At 43.5% G+C, this 17894-nt stretch overlaps 5 non-coding genes across 5 annotated transcripts; 2 read left to right on the plus strand and 3 right to left on the minus strand.

Annotated features, from left to right (window-relative positions):
• Positions 1 to 3820: 3820 nt before the first annotated feature.
• trnam-cau lies at positions 3821 to 3893 on the minus strand. The gene has a single exon. It is a non-coding gene; the product is annotated as a tRNA-Met (tRNA).
• Positions 3894 to 8690: 4797 nt separating this feature from the next.
• trnam-cau lies at positions 8691 to 8763 on the plus strand. The gene has a single exon. It is a non-coding gene; the product is annotated as a tRNA-Met (tRNA).
• A 754-nt stretch (positions 8764 to 9517) lies between these two features.
• On the minus strand, positions 9518 to 9590 carry trnam-cau. The gene has a single exon. It is a non-coding gene; the product is annotated as a tRNA-Met (tRNA).
• Positions 9591 to 13580: 3990 nt separating this feature from the next.
• Positions 13581 to 13653, plus strand: trnam-cau. The gene has a single exon. It is a non-coding gene; the product is annotated as a tRNA-Met (tRNA).
• A 754-nt stretch (positions 13654 to 14407) lies between these two features.
• On the minus strand, positions 14408 to 14480 carry trnam-cau. Its single transcript has one exon. It is a non-coding gene; the product is annotated as a tRNA-Met (tRNA).
• Positions 14481 to 17894: the final 3414 nt, after the last annotated feature.

Genomic DNA, 17894 nt, shown 5'->3' on the forward strand with positions numbered 1-17894 from the left:
AAGCAGGCTTTTCCGGCTCCGGGCTGCTCTGCCCCCCCAGCTCGCACAGAGGGTGTGTCTCCCTGCACCCCCACCAAAGCCCCAGCTGAAGCCCCAGCCCACACCAGCTCCCTCTCCAAAGCCATCTCCAAGGCTGTCTGCAATGACTCAGGATGAGCCAGCTGGGTCTGTATGCACAGCTCCGTAGGAGAGAGCGCCTGTATGAACTGGTCCCGTGCTAGCTCGCTCTGCACGGAGGGGGGCATGTGAGCATATGCACGCCGAGAGAGGCTCTCAATGTCATTAGCTAGCACCCGTAGAGGCTCTCCAGGCTGCCTGCGTCTATTACTCAGTTCGGAGCGCAGTAGCCCGGGCTGTACACACTGTCCATAGCGCCTCCTCAGTGCTCCCACTAAAGCCCCATAATCATGCCTGTCCTCGGGGCTAATCAATATCAAACAGGCCAGAGCTTCATTCGTGAGGCATAAAGCCAACTGCAGTGCCCTTTCTTCATCCGACCACCCCCTAAAATGAGCTAACAGTTCAAACTGAGCATGAAAAGCTTCCCAATCCGCCTTACCGGAATACTTCGGGGTCTTAACAGATACGGACGCAGCCGGGAACTGGGCGCCGCCATGTTTGTTTACATCCTGAGCCCCAAATTCCTCATCACGCCGCGTCGACGTCACCACTTCGGTCCACCCACCAGAATCCGCGCGAAATACATTCGACGAAGCACTCATGCCCGCTTCAGCCGCCATCGCTCTAACGTCCTCCCTCAAGCGGCCTCTGCGCTCCGACGCCCTGGCGATCTCCTCAGACAGAGCCCCCGACGTCCATTCACACGCACCTCCTTGGCCATAATCGTCCCCTACCTCCACCTTCACTTTCGGATTCCCTCGAAGCATTTTCAATCCCCGTTCTCACCTACGGTAGCTAGCCACATAAGTCAGCTAGCTAGCTGGCTAACTTGTATCAACGTTTTTGCTTCTGACACCAATGTAATGACCTGACTAGATCATAAATGAACAATTGTCCAGACAGAGGCTTGAGTTTACGAATTGACGGTTTATTACACCAACTTTACACAGGCTACTGTTTGGGCCGTAGCACACGCCAAATAGATGACAGATAACCCACAAGCCAATCGTGACCTTCTCTTGTGAAACCCAGACGTAAGAGAGAGAGAACAAAGGCTGAACCTGGTCTTAACTTCCAATGCTCCACCCCCCTGCCCAACCCCCCTCCACGCCACTCCGCCAACCACCAGGATGCCCGGCATCAGAACATTCCAGGCATTCCCGTGATTGGCAGATAGCAGGTTGATTGACAGGTCGGACCCCGCGAACACCGGGTACTGGTCAGTACAACACATCCACCTCCTAGCCTAACACATAACACACAGCTGTCTGTGCGGGTCGCTACAATACTATAGAAATAAGCTGAAACATTTTTACGTAAATAATTTCATTATTCTTTTTGCCAAATTTCATGTACACAAATTCAAATTTACAAACAGAAAACCACATTTTCGTACCCGACAAAAATAAATTTAACTGTATTTTAAGATGGTTAAATGCTCTACTAACAACAAAGCTGTTAGAATTGTAAGTGTATTGTATGTCCCTTAAGGTCCTTGTGTAATTGTAATGTGATATTGTACCCCCTAGCTCGATTGTCCATTGTTTGTAATCTATGTATACTTGTGTTCTCTCATGTGCTTTATGTATTGATTTGTTGTTAATAAAACTAAATTTAAAAAATTAAATGAAAAGTGCGCTGCATATTCAAATATTTCTGTCCTCATGCGCCATCAGGAGTTTTCCATAGGAATACATGGATGACGTCAGTGTTATTAATATTTTCTGGTTTTAATGTTTAAATATTCAATTATTTAAATGCAATACTGAACAAAAATCTAAATGCAACATTTTCAAATATTTTGCTGAGTTATAGTTCATATTAGGAAATCAGTCAAATTAAATAAATCCATTAGGCCCTAATCTATGGATTTCACATGGCTGGGCAGGGGCCTGGGAGAGCAAAGGCCCACCCACTTGGGAGCCAGACCCACTCACTGGGGAGACAGGCCAAGACAATCAGAGTTTTCCCCACAAAAGGACTTCATGACAGACAGAAATACTTCTCAGCACCCCGCCCTCCCCCGTCTGACGATTCTGCATGTGAAGAAGCTGGATGTAGAGGTCCTGGGCTGGCTTGGTTACACGTGGTCTCGGTTGTGAGGCAGGTTGGACATATGGCCAAATTCTCTAAAACAATGTTGAAGGCAGCTTGTGGTAGAGGAATTAACATTCAATTATCTGGAAACAGTTATGGTGGACATTCCTGCTTTCAACGTGCCAATTGCACACTCCCTCAAAACTTGACACATCTGGGACATTGTGTTGCGTGACAAAACTGCATATTTTAGAGTGGCCTTTAATTGTCCCCAGCACAACGTGCACCTGTGTAATGATTATGCTGTTAAATCAGTTTCTTGATATGCCACACCTGTCAAGTGGATGGATTACCTTGACAAAGGAAAAAATGCTGACTAATCGAGATGTAAACAAACTTGTGCACAACATTTGAGAGAAATAATATTTTTGAGCGTATGGACATTTCCTGAGATCTTTTATTTCATTTCATGAAACATGGGACCAGCACTTTACATGTTGCGTTTACATTTTTGTTCAGTGTAGATGACAACCAAGGAGAGCTGTTTTGAAACCACCACGCCTCCATCTTGGCACTCCCCCACCGTTGTTCAAAAGATTTTTAATGTCTACATTAGTTTTTGCCATATTTATTATATTAGACACCTTAATGCATACGTTTAAATTATATTATGTGAGCTAAACATAAAAATACAAAATGAGAAACATATTAAAAACAATTCCTTAAAGTATATCTTTTTTGAATGTTCGAATGTCACTGTACCCACTACAACGATAAAAATACTTAAATACATATAATTTTGTCCTTGACACATTTAACATTCAATTGAAATACTCAATACGCTTTAATCGTGGCCATCAAAGTTAATATTCGACTGCATTTAGAATTGTTATTTGTTGCGCAATGACTGGGTTTACAAAAGCACGTTTCACTCCAGTGAGGAGCTACTCTTGTGTTGTCTGACAGGTGATAGGATACTCCGTTCCTCAAACTAGGCTCTGTATGTACTAAATTATGCAAATTAACCTATAAACCTATAAGCATGACCGGTCAAATATATTTTCGGCAACTCACCAATTGTCAGCTAGCCTATTAATAACATCCCTAAATTCGGTGTGGTTTGTCTTTTAGAACAATCCTAACGTAACATGTCACCAAGTTTATTGCTCCAGATCTATTGATTTCAATACATTGTTGATGTGAGTGATTCATTTGCGCATGTTACTGATTACAGTAGAACAAGCTAATCAATTACAGTTTAGAGTAGACGCTTGTCAAATGTTGATGCATGTGCAGTTTAGAAGGTACTAATTTAACTGAATTACAAGTAATCTGAACACAAGTGTGTAGAGAGTAATTTTTATGTTTTGGTCTTAAAAATATTACAACCTATTTCATCATATTGATTATGAATTTAAAACCGGTGTTTTGACACGGCTGTAATTTAAAAATCCATGACAATAGGAAGCAGAAACAGTATCATTTTCAACTAATGTTTTAGAAACTTCTGAATGAGCCCAAAAACGTTCTCTGATTTTGGTGATATAACTGAAATTGTGAAAATGAGTATGTCTAGCCTACTACAAGGTATATTATACCAACACTCTCCTCTCGGTGCAACAGCTATGGTCATGTTGTATTTATTGCTCAGCTACAAAAGTTCTGCCCCCTGTGAGGATCGAACTCACGACCTTCAGATTATGAGACTGACGCGCTACCTACTGCGCTAAGGAGGCGTATAGTTCAACAACAAAAACACTGATTTTAAAATAGGGTTCTGATTGGCCACGTCTGCAGTCCTCATGCCTTCTAGCAGCATGCCTAACACGGGAGTCAAACTGGCTGTGCCGCGTGCGCAATCATGCATACATTTATGTAGTCCCCCCACACCAAATGCGATCACGACACGCAGGTTAACATATCAAGACAAACTCTGAACCAATGACATTATTTGGGGACAGGTCGAAAACTTGCACTTGCTAGCTAATTAGTCCTATCTAGCTAGCTTGCTGTTGCTAGCTAATTTGTCCTGGGATATAAACATTAGGTTGTTATTTTACCTGAAATGCACAAGTTCCTCTACTCCAACAATGAATCCACTTATAAAAACGGTCAACCGAATCGTTTCTAGTCATCTCTCCTCCTTCCAGGCTTTTTCATCTTTGAAATTATAAGGTGATTGGCATCAAAACTTTCATAGTATTATCACGACAACCTTAAGCTTTCAGTTTCTTTGTACCATCATCTTTGAAATCAAATCAAATCAAATTTATGAATATAGCCCTTCGTACATTAGCTGGTATCTCAAAGTGCTGTACAGAAACCCAGCCTAAAGCCCCAAACAGCAAGCAATGCAGGTGTAGAAGCACGGTGGCTAGGAAAAACTCCCTTGAAAGGCCAAAACCTAGGTAGAAACCTAGAGAGGAACCAGGCTAAGAGGGGTGGCCAGTCCTCTTCTGGCTGTGCCGGGTGGAGATTATAACAGAACATGGCCAAGATGTTCAAATGTTCATAAATGACCAGCATGATCAAATAATAATAATCACAGGCAGAACTGTTGAAACTGGAGCAGCAGCACAGCCAGCTGGACTGGGGACAGCAAGGAGTCATCATGCCAGGTAGTCCTGAGGCATGGTCCTAGGGCTCAGGTCCTCTGAGAGAGAGAAAGAAAGAGAGAATTAGAGAGAGCATACTTAAATTCACACAGTACACCGGATAAGACAGGAGAAGTACTCCAGATATAACAAACTGACCCTAGCCCCCCGACACATAAACAACTGCAGCATAAATACTGGAGGCTGAGTAAGGAGGTGTCAGAAGACACTGTGGCCCCATCCAATGATACCCCCGGACAAGGCCAAACAGGAAGGATATAACCCCACCCACTTTGCCAAAGCACAGCACCCACATCACTGGAGGGATATCTTCAACCATCAACTTACCATGCTGAGACAAGGTCTTGTATAGCCCACAAAGATCTCTGCCACGGCACAACCCAATGGGGGGGCGCCAACCTAGACAGGAAGATCACATCAGTGACTCAACCCACTCAAATGACGCACCCCTCCTAGGGACGGCATGAAAGAGCACCAGAAAGCCAGGGTCTCAGCCCCTGTAATATGGTTAGAGGCAGAGCATTCCAGTGGAAAGAGGGGAACCAGCCAGGCAGAGACAGCAAGGGCGGTTCGTTGCTCCACCTTCACACTCCTGTGCCAGACTACACTCAATCAAAGGACCCACTGAAGAGATGAGTCTTCAGTAAAGACTTAAAGGTTGAGACCGAGTTTGCGTCTCTCACATGTGTAGGCCGAACATTCCATAAAAAATTAGCTCAATAGGAGAAAGCCCTGCCTCCAGCTCTTTGCTTAGAAATTCTAGGGACAATTAGGAAGCCTGCGTCTTGTGACCGTAGCGTACATGTAGGTATGTACGGCAGGACCAAATCAGAGAGATAGGTAGGAGCAAGCCCATGTAATGCTTTGTAGGTTAGCAGACCAGGTGGCGAATCGCATCTCTGCATGTCTGGCAGACATATCAGTGTGGATGACGGATCACCACCTCAAGCTGAACCTCGGCAAGACGGAGCTGCTCTTCCTCCCGGGGAAGGACTGCCCGTTCCATGATCTCGCCATCACGGTTGACAACTCCATTGTGTCCTCCTCCCAGAGCGCCAAGAACCTTGGCGTGATCCTGGACAACACCCTGTCGTTCTCAACTAACATCAAGGCGGTGGCCCGTTCCTGTAGGTTCATGCTCTACAACATCCGCAGAGTACGACCCTGCCTCACACAGGAAGCGGCGCAGGTCCTAATCCAGGCACTTGTCATCTCCCGTCTGGATTACTGCAACTCGCTGTTGGCTGGGCTCCCTGCCTGTGCCATTAAACCCCTTCAACTCATCCAGAACGCCGCAGCCCGTCTGGTGTTCAACCTTCCCAAGTTCTCTCACGTCACCCCGCTCCTCCGTTCTCTCCACTGGCTTCCAGTTGAAGCTCGCATCCGCTACAAGACCATGGTGCTTGCCTACGGAGCTGTGAGGGGAACGGCACCTCAGTACCTCCAGGCTCTGATCAGGCCCTACACCCAAACAAGGGCACTGCGTTCATCCACCTCTGGCCTGCTCGCCTCCCTACCACTGAGGAAGTACAGCTCCCGCTCAGCCCAGTCAAAACTGTTCGCTGCCCTGGCCCCCCAATGGTGGAACAAACTCCCTCACGACGCCAGGACAGCGGAGTCAATCACCACCTTCCGGAGACACCTGAAACCCCACCTCTTTAAGGAATACCTAGGATAGGTTAAGTAATCCCTCTCACCCCACCCCCCCCCTAAGTTTTAGATGCACTATTGTTAAGTGACTGTCCCACTGGATGTCATAAGGTGAATGCACCAATTTGTAAGTCGCTCTGGATAAGAGCGTCTGCTAAATGACTTAAATGTAATGTAAATGTAAATCAGCCCTTGCCTTGACTGGAAGCCAGTGTAGGGAGGCTAGCACTGGAGTAATATGATCAATTCTTTTGGTTCTAGTCAGGATTCTAGCAGCCGTATTTAGCACTAACTGAAGTTTATTTAGTGCTTTATCCGGGTAGCCGGAAAGTAGAGCATTGCAGTAGTCTAACCTAGAAGTAACAAAAGCATGGATACAGTTTTCTGCATCATTTTTGGACAGAAAGTTTCTGATTTTTGCAATGTTACGTAGACGGAAAAAAGCTGTCCTTGAAACAGTCTTGATATGTTCGTCAAAAGAAAGATCAGGTCCAGAGTAACGCCGAGGACCTTCAGTTTTATTTGAGATGACTGTACAACCATTAAGATTAATTGTCAGATTCAACAGAAGATCTGAAGATCTTTGTTTCTTGGGACCTAGAACAAGCATCTCTGTTTTGTCTGAGTTTAAAAGTAGAAAGTTTGCAGCCATCCACTTCCTTATGTCTGAAACACAGGCTTCTAGCGAGGGCAATTTTGGGGCTTCACCATGTTTCATTGAAATGTACAGCTGTGTGTCATCTGCATAGCAGTGAAAGTTAACATTATGTTTTCGAATGACATCCCCAAGAGGTAAAATATATAGTGAAAACAATAGTGGTCCTAAAACGGAACCTTGAGGAACACCGACATTTACAGTTGATTTGTCAGAGGACAAACCATTTACAGAGACAAACTGATATCTTTCCGACAGATAAGATCTAAACCAGGCCAGAACTTGTCCGTGTAGACCAATTTGGGTTTCCAATCTCTCCAAAAGAATGTGGTGATCGATGGTATCAAAAGCAGCACTAAGGTCTAGGAGCACGAGGACAGAGGCAAAGACTCTGAGATTATGAGACTGACGCGCTACCTACTGCGCTAAGGAGGCTTATAGTTCAACAACAAAAACACTGATTTTGAAATAGGGTTCTGATTGGCCACGTCTGCAGTCCTCATGCCTTCTTGCAGCATGCCTAACACGGGAGTCAAACCGGCTGTGCCGCGTGCGCAATCATGCATACATTTATTTAGTCCCCCCACACCAAATGCGATCACGACACGCAGGTTAACATATCAAAACAAACTCTGAACCAATGACATTATTTGGGGACAGGTCAAAAACTTGCACTTGCTAGCTAATAATAATATAATAATATCTAGCTAGCTTGCTGTTGCTAGCTAATTTGTCCTGGGATATAAACATTAGGTTGTTATTTTGCCTGAAATGCACAAGTTCCTCTACTCCAACAATGAATGCACTTATAAAAACGGTCAACCGAATCGTTTCTAGTCATCTCTCCTCCTTCCAGACTTTTTCATCTTTGAAATTATAAGGTGATTGGCATCTAAACTTTCATAGTATTATCACGACAACCAGCAACAGTTCATCTTTCAATCACCCACATGGGTATAACCAATGAGGAAATGGCACGTGGGTACCTGCTTCTATAAACCAATGAGGAGATGGGAGAGCAGGACTTGCAGCGCCATCTGAATCAGAAATAGGAATGACGCTCGTTGACCCGTGCGAGCAGTGTGGGTGCAATAATTTAATAACATAGATTCCAAAATGTATTTTGCAACGCTCGCGCACTCAGTGTAGTCAGGGTATAAGGCACGTTTACACAGGTGAGCAGGGACCCTGGGCATCTTCTTTTGGTGTTTTTCAGAGTCAGTAGAAAGACCTATTTTAGTGTCCTAAGTTTTCATAACTGTGACCTTAATTGCCTACAGTCTTTAAGCTGTTAGTGTCCTAACAACTGCTCCGCAGGTGCATGTTCAGTAATTGTTTATGTTTCGTTGAACAAGCATGGGAAACAGTGTTCAAACCCTTTAATATGAAGATCTGTGAAGTTAATACGATTTTTACGAATTACCTTTGAAAGACAGGGTCCTGAAAAGGGGATGTTTATCTTGTAGTAGGCCAGACTAACTCCTTCTCAAATAGTATTTGAGTATCCTTGCCATAGTCTAAACTATATATGAATTTGATGAATTTGAATTTGAATATGAATTTGACCAATCAGAAACATCCTTTCAAACTCATTGTTTTTACCTTTGATCTAAGCCTCCTTAGCGCAGTAGGTAGCGCGTCAGTCTCATAATCTGAAGGTCGTGAGTTCGATCCTCACAGGGGGCATTGGTTTTTTCATGTACCTCTTTTTAGCTTTTGCAAGATTGTATTACACATGCCCTATGCCAAAACAACTCCCATCCCTTAGCACGACGGCCAAGGAATTTGCGTAGGAGAGAAATGCAAGAGTAAGTAGATTCTATTACCTTGATCCTCAGTATGTGTGACCTATTGACATGTTCAAAGTAAAGTATGGACAAATACAATGTCTGTTTTGATGACTGTTTTTGCCCACCAACTAGTTATATCTCAGAGAGCCTGACCGATATGGCTTTTTCTTCATCTGATTACATTACATTGGGGGACAAAACCTACAGATACTGATATATCTCCCAATCTAGGCTATTCTTTTACAGTGGGGAAAATATATATATACATGTCACACTGAGTTCTCATAATTTGCCATCCAAAAGGGCAATTGTCAGAAATATGCTTCAAATTCTGATTTCGTACACTGTGACAATAATGACACATCTTAAAAATGCCCACATGTGTTTAACAAGTGTAGACTTTACCGTGAAATACTTACTTACAAGCCCTTAACCAACAGTGCAGAAAATATTTACCAAGTAGGCTAAAATAAAAAGTAATCGTAAAAAGTAACACAATAAGACTAACGAGGCTATATACAGTGGGCACTGGTACAGAGTCAGTGTGCAGGGGTACAGGTTAGTTGGGCTAAGGGATGGGAGTTGATTTGGGATAGGGCATGTGTAATCCAGTCCTGCAAAAGCTAAAAAGAGGTAGATGAAAAAGTCAATGCCCCCTGTGAGGATCGAACTCACGACCTTCAGATTATGAGACTGACGCGCTACCTACTGCGCTAAGGAGGCTTATATCAAACATGAAAACACTGAGTTTGAAAGGACGTTCCTGATTGGTGAATTTGGTCACATCATTTATGATTAGGTAATATGATTGGGCAGCACAGACAATCGCGTATTTGCCCCTTGCGATGAAATGTCTATTATAATTTAGACTAAGGGAGAGATACTCAAATGAGGTCTGACAAAAGTTGATACTAAAAATTTGTTGAAACCATCCTTGGTTAGGTTATTCAATGTGTGGGCCTATCTCTCCAGTTTGCAGACAGCTAAGCCACATTTGCTTGGTCACACACACTCTTTTAATTTATAAGGCATGTGAAATTTGAGCCACCCCTCCCTCCAAATTAGCCCTGTAGTGGACATCACTTGCTAGTGTGCAACATGAAAATGCTGAGCAGGGAATTCTCTGGCATTGTGAATACAAAGGATTGGAATTGAAGAATATCTGTGAGTGCAAATAGTCATCCGAGACCATTTATTTAAATAACTAGTCCTACATGATAATAACGCTATACCCATTATCTTGATAAATTACTTAATTTACTTATCTTATAGGCCTAGCTAGGGCTACTTTGGGATATTATGGGTGGTAAGGTTGTAGCCACTCCCATTGTTTAGAACTACTTTTGGCCTTAAGCTTTCAGTTTCTTTGTACCATCATCTTTGAAATCAAATCAAATCAAATTTATGAATATAGCCCTTCGTACATTAGCTGGTATCTCAAAGTGCTGTACAGAAACCCAGCCTAAAGCCCCAAACAGCAAGCAATGCAGGTGTAGAAGCACGGTGGCTAGGAAAAACTCCCTTGAAAGGCCAAAACCTAGGTAGAAACCTAGAGAGGAACCAGGCTAAGAGGGGTGGCCAGTCCTCTTCTGGCTGTGCCGGGTGGAGATTATAACAGAACATGGCCAAGATGTTCAAATGTTCATAAATGACCAGCATGATCAAATAATAATAATCACAGGCAGAACTGTTGAAACTGGAGCAGCAGCACAGCCAGCTGGACTGGGGACAGCAAGGAGTCATCATGCCAGGTAGTCCTGAGTGAGGCATGGTCCTAGGGCTCAGGTCCTCTGAGAGAGAGAAAGAAAGAGAGAATTAGAGAGAGCATACTTAAATTCACACAGTACACCGGATAAGACAGGAGAAGTACTCCAGATATAACAAACTGACCCTAGCCCCCCGACACATAAACAACTGCAGCATAAATACTGGAGGCTGAGTAAGGAGGTGTCAGGAGACACTGTGGCCCCATCCAATGATACCCCCGGACAGGGCCAAACAGGAAGGATATAACCCCACCCACTTTGCCAAAGCACAGCACCCACATCACTGGAGGGATATCTTCAACCATCAACTTACCATGCTGAGACAAGGTCTTGTATAGCCCACAAAGATCTCCGCCACGGCACAACCCAATGGGGGGGCGCCAACCTAGACAGGAAGATCACATCAGTGACTCAACCCACTCAAATGACGCACCCCTCCGCATGAAAGAGCACCAGAAAGCCAGGGTCTCAGCCCCTGTAATAGGGTTAGAGGCAGAGCATTCCAGTGGAAAGAGGGGAACCAGCCAGGCAGAGACAGCAAGGGCGGTTCGTTGCTCCACCTTCACACTCCTGTGCCAGACTACACTCAATCAAAGGACCCACTGAAGAGATGAGTCTTCAGTAAAGACTTAAAGGTTGAGACCGAGTTTGCGTCTCTCACATGTGTAGGCCGACCATTCCATAAAAAATTAGCTCAATAGGAGAAAGCCCTGCCTCCAGCTCTTTGCTTAGAAATTCTAGGGACAATTAGGAGGCCTGCGTCTTGTGACCGTAGCGTACATGTAGGTATGTACGGCAGGACCAAATCAGAGAGATAGGTAGGAGCAAGTCCATGTAATGCTTTGTAGGTTAGCAGTAAAACCTTGAAATCAGCCCTTGCCTTGACTGGAAGCCAGTGTAGGGAGGCTAGCACTGGAGTAATATGATCAATTCTTTTGGTTCTAGTCAGGATTCTAGCAGCCGTATTTAGCACTAACTGAAGTTTATTTAGTGCTTTATCCGGGTAGCCGGAAAATAGAGCATTGCAGTAGTCTAACCTAGAAGTAACAAAAGCATGGATACAGTTTTCTGCATCATTTTTGGACGGAAAATTTCTGATTTTTGCAATGTTACGTAGACGGAAAAAAGCTGTCCTTGAAACAGTCTTGATATGTTCGTCAAAAGAGAGATCAGGTCCAGAGTAACGCCGAGGACCTTCACAGTTTTATTTGAGATGACTGTACAACCATTAAGATTAATTGTCAGATTCAACAGAAGATCTGAAGATCTTTGTTTCTTGGGACCTAGAACAAGCATCTCTGTTTTGTCTGAGTTTAAAAGTAGAAAGTTTGCAGCCATCCACTTCCTTATGTCTGAAACACAGGCTTCTAGCGAGGGCAATTTTGGGGCTTCACCATGTTTCATTGAAATGTACAGCTGTGTGTCATCTGCATAGCAGTGAAAGTTAACATTATGTTTTCGAATGACATCCCCAAGAGGTAAAATATATAGTGAAAACAATAGTGGTCCTAAAACGGAACCTTGAGGAACACCGACATTTACAGTTGATTTGTCAGAGGACAAACCATTTACAGAGACAAACTGATATCTTTCCGACAGATAAGATCTAAACCAGGCCAGAACTTGTCCGTGTAGACCAATTTGGGTTTCCAATCTCTCCAAAAGAATGTGGTGATCGATGGTATCAAAAGCAGCACTAAGGTCTAGGAGCACGAGGACAGAGGCAAATCCTCTGAGATTATGATACTGACGCGCTACCTACTGCGCTAAGGAGGCTTATAGTTCAACAACAAAAACACTGATTTTGAAATAGGGTTCTGATTGGCCACGTCTGCAGTCCTCATGCCTTCTTGCAGCATGCCTAACACGTGAGTCAAACCGGCTGTGCCGCGTGCGCAATCATGCATACATTTATTTAGTCCCCCCACACCAAATGCGATCACGACACGCAGGTTAACATATCAAAACAAACTCTGAACCAATGACATTATTTGGGGACAGGTCAAAAGCTTGCACTTGCTAGCTAATTAGTCCTATCTAGCTAGCTTGCTGTTGCTAGCTAATTTGTCCTGGGATATAAACATTAGGTTGTTATTTTGCCTGAAATGCACAAGTTCCTCTACTCCAACAATGAATGCACTTATAAAAACGGTCAACCGAATCGTTTCTAGTCATCTCTCCTCCTTCCAGGCTTTTTCATCTTTGAAATGATAAGGTGATTGGCATCTAAACTTTCATAGTATTATCACGACAACCAGCAACAGTTCATCTTTCAATCACCCACATGGGTATAACCAATGAGGAAATGGCACGTGGGTACCTGCTTCTATAAACCAATGAGGAGATGGGAGAGCAGGACTTGCAGCGCCATCTGAATCAGAAATAGGAATGATGCTCGTTGACCCGTGCGAGCAGTGTGGGTGCAATAATTTAATAACATAGATTCCAAAATGTATTTTGCAACGCTCGCGCACTCAGTGTAGTCAGGGTATAAGGCACGTTTACACAGGTGAGCAGGGACCCTGGGCATCTTCTTTTGGTGTTTTTCAGAGTCAGTAGAAAGACCTATTTTAGTGTCCTAAGTTTTCATAACTGTGACCTTAATTGCCTACAGTCTTTAAGCTGTTAGTGTCCTAACAACTGCTCCGCAGGTGCATGTTCAGTAATTGTTTATGTTTCGTTGAACAAGCATGGGAAACAGTGTTCAAACCCTTTAATATGAAGATCTGTGAAGTTAATACGATTTTTACGAATTACCTTTGAAAGACAGGGTCCTGAAAAGGGGATGTTTATCTTGTAGTAGGCCAGACTAACTCCTTCTCAAATAGTATTTGAGTATCCTTGCCATAGTCTAAACTATATATGAATTTGATGAATTTGAATTTGAATATGAATTTGACCAATCAGAAACATCCTTTCAAACTCATTGTTTTTACCTTTGATCTAAGCCTCCTTAGCGCAGTAGGTAGCGCGTCAGTCTCATAATCTGAAGGTCGTGAGTTCGATCCTCACAGGGGGCATTGGTTTTTTCATGTACCTCTTTTTAGCTTTTGCAAGATTGTATTACACATGCCCTATGCCAAAACAACTCCCATCCCTTAGCACGACGGCCAAGGAATTTGCGTAGGAGAGAAATGCAAGAGTAAGTAGATTCTATTACCTTGATCCTCAGTATGTGTGACCTATTGACATGTTCAAAGTAAAGTATGGACAAATACAATGTCTGTTTTGATGACTGTTTTTGCCCACCAACTAGTTATATCTCAGAGAGCCTGACCGATATGGCTTTTTCTTCATCTGATTACATTACATTGGGGGACAAAACCTACAGATACTGATATATCTCCCAATCTAGGCTATTCTTTTACAGTGGGGAAAATATATATATACATGTCACACTGAGTTCTCATAATTTGCCATCCAAAAGGGCAATTGTCAGAAATATGCTTCAAATTCTGATTTCGTACACTGTGACAATAATGACACATCTTAAAAATGCCCACATGTGTTTAACAAGTGTAGACTTTACCGTGAAATACTTACTTACAAGCCCTTAACCAACAGTGCAGAAAATATTTACCAAGTAGGCTAAAATAAAAAGTAATCGTAAAAAGTAACACAATAAGACTAACGAGGCTATATACAGTGGGCACTGGTACAGAGTCAGTGTGCAGGGGTACAGGTTAGTTGGGCTAAGGGATGGGAGTTGATTTGGGATAGGGCATGTGTAATCCAGTCCTGCAAAAGCTAAAAAGAGGTAGATGAAAAAGTCAATGCCCCCTGTGAGGATCGAACTCACGACCTTCAGATTATGAGACTGACGCGCTACCTACTGCGCTAAGGAGGCTTATATCAAACATGAAAACACTGAGTTTGAAAGGACGTTCCTGATTGGTGAATTTGGTCACATCATTTATGATTAGGTAATATGATTGGGCAGCACAGACAATCGCGTATTTGCCCCTTGCGATGAAATGTCTATTATAATTTAGACTAAGGGAGAGATACTCAAATGAGGTCTGACAAAAGTTGATACTAAAAATTTGTTGAAACCATCCTTGGTTAGGTTATTCAATGTGTGGGCCTATCTCTCCAGTTTGCAGACAGCTAAGCCACATTTGCTTGGTCACACACACTCTTTTAATTTATAAGGCATGTGAAATTTGAGCCACCCCTCCCTCCAAATTAGCCCTGTAGTGGACATCACTTGCTAGTGTGCAACATGAAAATGCTGAGCAGGGAATTCTCTGGCATTGTGAATACAAAGGATTGGAATTGAAGAATATCTGTGAGTGCAAATAGTCATCCGAGACCATTTATTTAAATAACTAGTCCTACATGATAATAACGCTATACCCATTATCTTGATAAATTACTTAATTTACTTATCTTATAGGCCTAGCTAGGGCTACTTTGGGATATTATGGGTGGTAAGGTTGTAGCCACTCCCATTGTTTAGAACTACTTTTGGCCTTAAGCTTTCAGTTTCTTTGTACCATCATCTTTGAAATCAAATCAAATCAAATTTATGAATATAGCCCTTCGTACATTAGCTGGTATCTCAAAGTGCTGTACAGAAACCCAGCCTAAAGCCCCAAACAGCAAGCAATGCAGGTGTAGAAGCACGGTGGCTAGGAAAAACTCCCTTGAAAGGCCAAAACCTAGGTAGAAACCTAGAGAGGAACCAGGCTAAGAGGGGTGGCCAGTCCTCTTCTGGCTGTGCCGGGTGGAGATTATAACAGAACATGGCCAAGATGTTCAAATGTTCATAAATGACCAGCATGATCAAATAATAATAATCACAGGCAGAACTGTTGAAACTGGAGCAGCAGCACAGCCAGCTGGACTGGGGACAGCAAGGAGTCATCATGCCAGGTAGTCCTGAGTGAGGCATGGTCCTAGGGCTCAGGTCCTCTGAGAGAGAGAAAGAAAGAGAGAATTAGAGAGAGCATACTTAAATTCACACAGTACACCGGATAAGACAGGAGAAGTACTCCAGATATAACAAACTGACCCTAGCCCCCCGACACATAAACAACTGCAGCATAAATACTGGAGGCTGAGTAAGGAGGTGTCAGGAGACACTGTGGCCCCATCCAATGATACCCCCGGACAGGGCCAAACAGGAAGGATATAACCCCACCCACTTTGCCAAAGCACAGCACCCACATCACTGGAGGGATATCTTCAACCATCAACTTACCATGCTGAGACAAGGTCTTGTATAGCCCACAAAGATCTCCGCCACGGCACAACCCAATGGGGGGCGCCAACCTAGACAGGAAGATCACATCAGTGACTCAACCCACTCAAATGACGCACCCCCTCCGCATGAAAGAGCACCAGAAAGCCAGGGTCTCAGCCCCTGTAATAGGGTTAGAGGCAGAGCATTCCAGTGGAAAGAGGGGAACCAGCCAGGCAGAGACAGCAAGGGCGGTTCGTTGCTCCACCTTCACACTCCTGTGCCAGACTACACTCAATCAAAGGACCCACTGAAGAGATGAGTCTTCAGTAAAGACTTAAAGGTTGAGACCGAGTTTGCGTCTCTCACATGTGTAGGCCGACCATTCCATAAAAAATTAGCTCAATAGGAGAAAGCCCTGCCTCCAGCTCTTTGCTTAGAAATTCTAGGGACAATTAGGAGGCCTGCGTCTTGTGACCGTAGCGTACATGTAGGTATGTACGGCAGGACCAAATCAGAGAGATAGGTAGGAGCAAGTCCATGTAATGCTTTGTAGGTTAGCAGTAAAACCTTGAAATCAGCCCTTGCCTTGACTGGAAGCCAGTGTAGGGAGGCTAGCACTGGAGTAATATGATCAATTCTTTTGGTTCTAGTCAGGATTCTAGCAGCCGTATTTAGCACTAACTGAAGTTTATTTAGTGCTTTATCCGGGTAGCCGGAAAATAGAGCATTGCAGTAGTCTAACCTAGAAGTAACAAAAGCATGGATACAGTTTTCTGCATCATTTTTGGACGGAAAATTTCTGATTTTTGCAATGTTACGTAGACGGAAAAAAGCTGTCCTTGAAACAGTCTTGATATGTTCGTCAAAAGAGAGATCAGGTCCAGAGTAACGCCGAGGACCTTCACAGTTTTATTTGAGATGACTGTACAACCATTAAGATTAATTGTCAGATTCAACAGAAGATCTGAAGATCTTTGTTTCTTGGGACCTAGAACAAGCATCTCTGTTTTGTCTGAGTTTAAAAGTAGAAAGTTTGCAGCCATCCACTTCCTTATGTCTGAAACACAGGCTTCTAGCGAGGGCAATTTTGGGGCTTCACCATGTTTCATTGAAATGTACAGCTGTGTGTCATCTGCATAGCAGTGAAAGTTAACATTATGTTTTCGAATGACATCCCCAAGAGGTAAAATATATAGTGAAAACAATAGTGGTCCTAAAACGGAACCTTGAGGAACACCGACATTTACAGTTGATTTGTCAGAGGACAAACCATTTACAGAGACAAACTGATATCTTTCCGACAGATAAGATCTAAACCAGGCCAGAACTTGTCCGTGTAGACCAATTTGGGTTTCCAATCTCTCCAAAAGAATGTGGTGATCGATGGTATCAAAAGCAGCACTAAGGTCTAGGAGCACGAGGACAGAGGCAAATCCTCTGAGATTATGATACTGACGCGCTACCTACTGCGCTAAGGAGGCTTATAGTTCAACAACAAAAACACTGATTTTGAAATAGGGTTCTGATTGGCCACGTCTGCAGTCCTCATGCCTTCTTGCAGCATGCCTAACACGTGAGTCAAACCGGCTGTGCCGCGTGCGCAATCATGCATACATTTATTTAGTCCCCCCACACCAAATGCGATCACGACACGCAGGTTAACATATCAAAACAAACTCTGAACCAATGACATTATTTGGGGACAGGTCAAAAACTTGCACTTGCTAGCTAATTAGTCCTATCTAGCTAGCTTGCTGTTGCTAGCTAATTTGTCCTGGGATATAAACATTAGGTTGTTATTTTGCCTGAAATGCACAAGTTCCTCTACTCCAACAATGAATGCACTTATAAAAACGGTCAACCGAATCGTTTCTAGTCATCTCTCCTCCTTCCAGACTTTTTCATCTTTGAAATTATAAGGTGATTGGCATCTAAACTTTCATAGTATTATCACGACAACCAGCAACAGTTCATCTTTCAATCACCCACATGGGTATAACCAATGAGGAAATGGCACGTGGGTACCTGCTTCTATAAACCAATGAGGAGATGGGAGAGCAGGACTTGCAGCGCCAT

The sequence above is a fragment of the Oncorhynchus gorbuscha genome, linkage group LG08 (assembly GCF_021184085.1).
Source record: "Oncorhynchus gorbuscha isolate QuinsamMale2020 ecotype Even-year linkage group LG08, OgorEven_v1.0, whole genome shotgun sequence".
Classification (NCBI taxonomy): domain Eukaryota; kingdom Metazoa; phylum Chordata; class Actinopteri; order Salmoniformes; family Salmonidae; genus Oncorhynchus; species Oncorhynchus gorbuscha.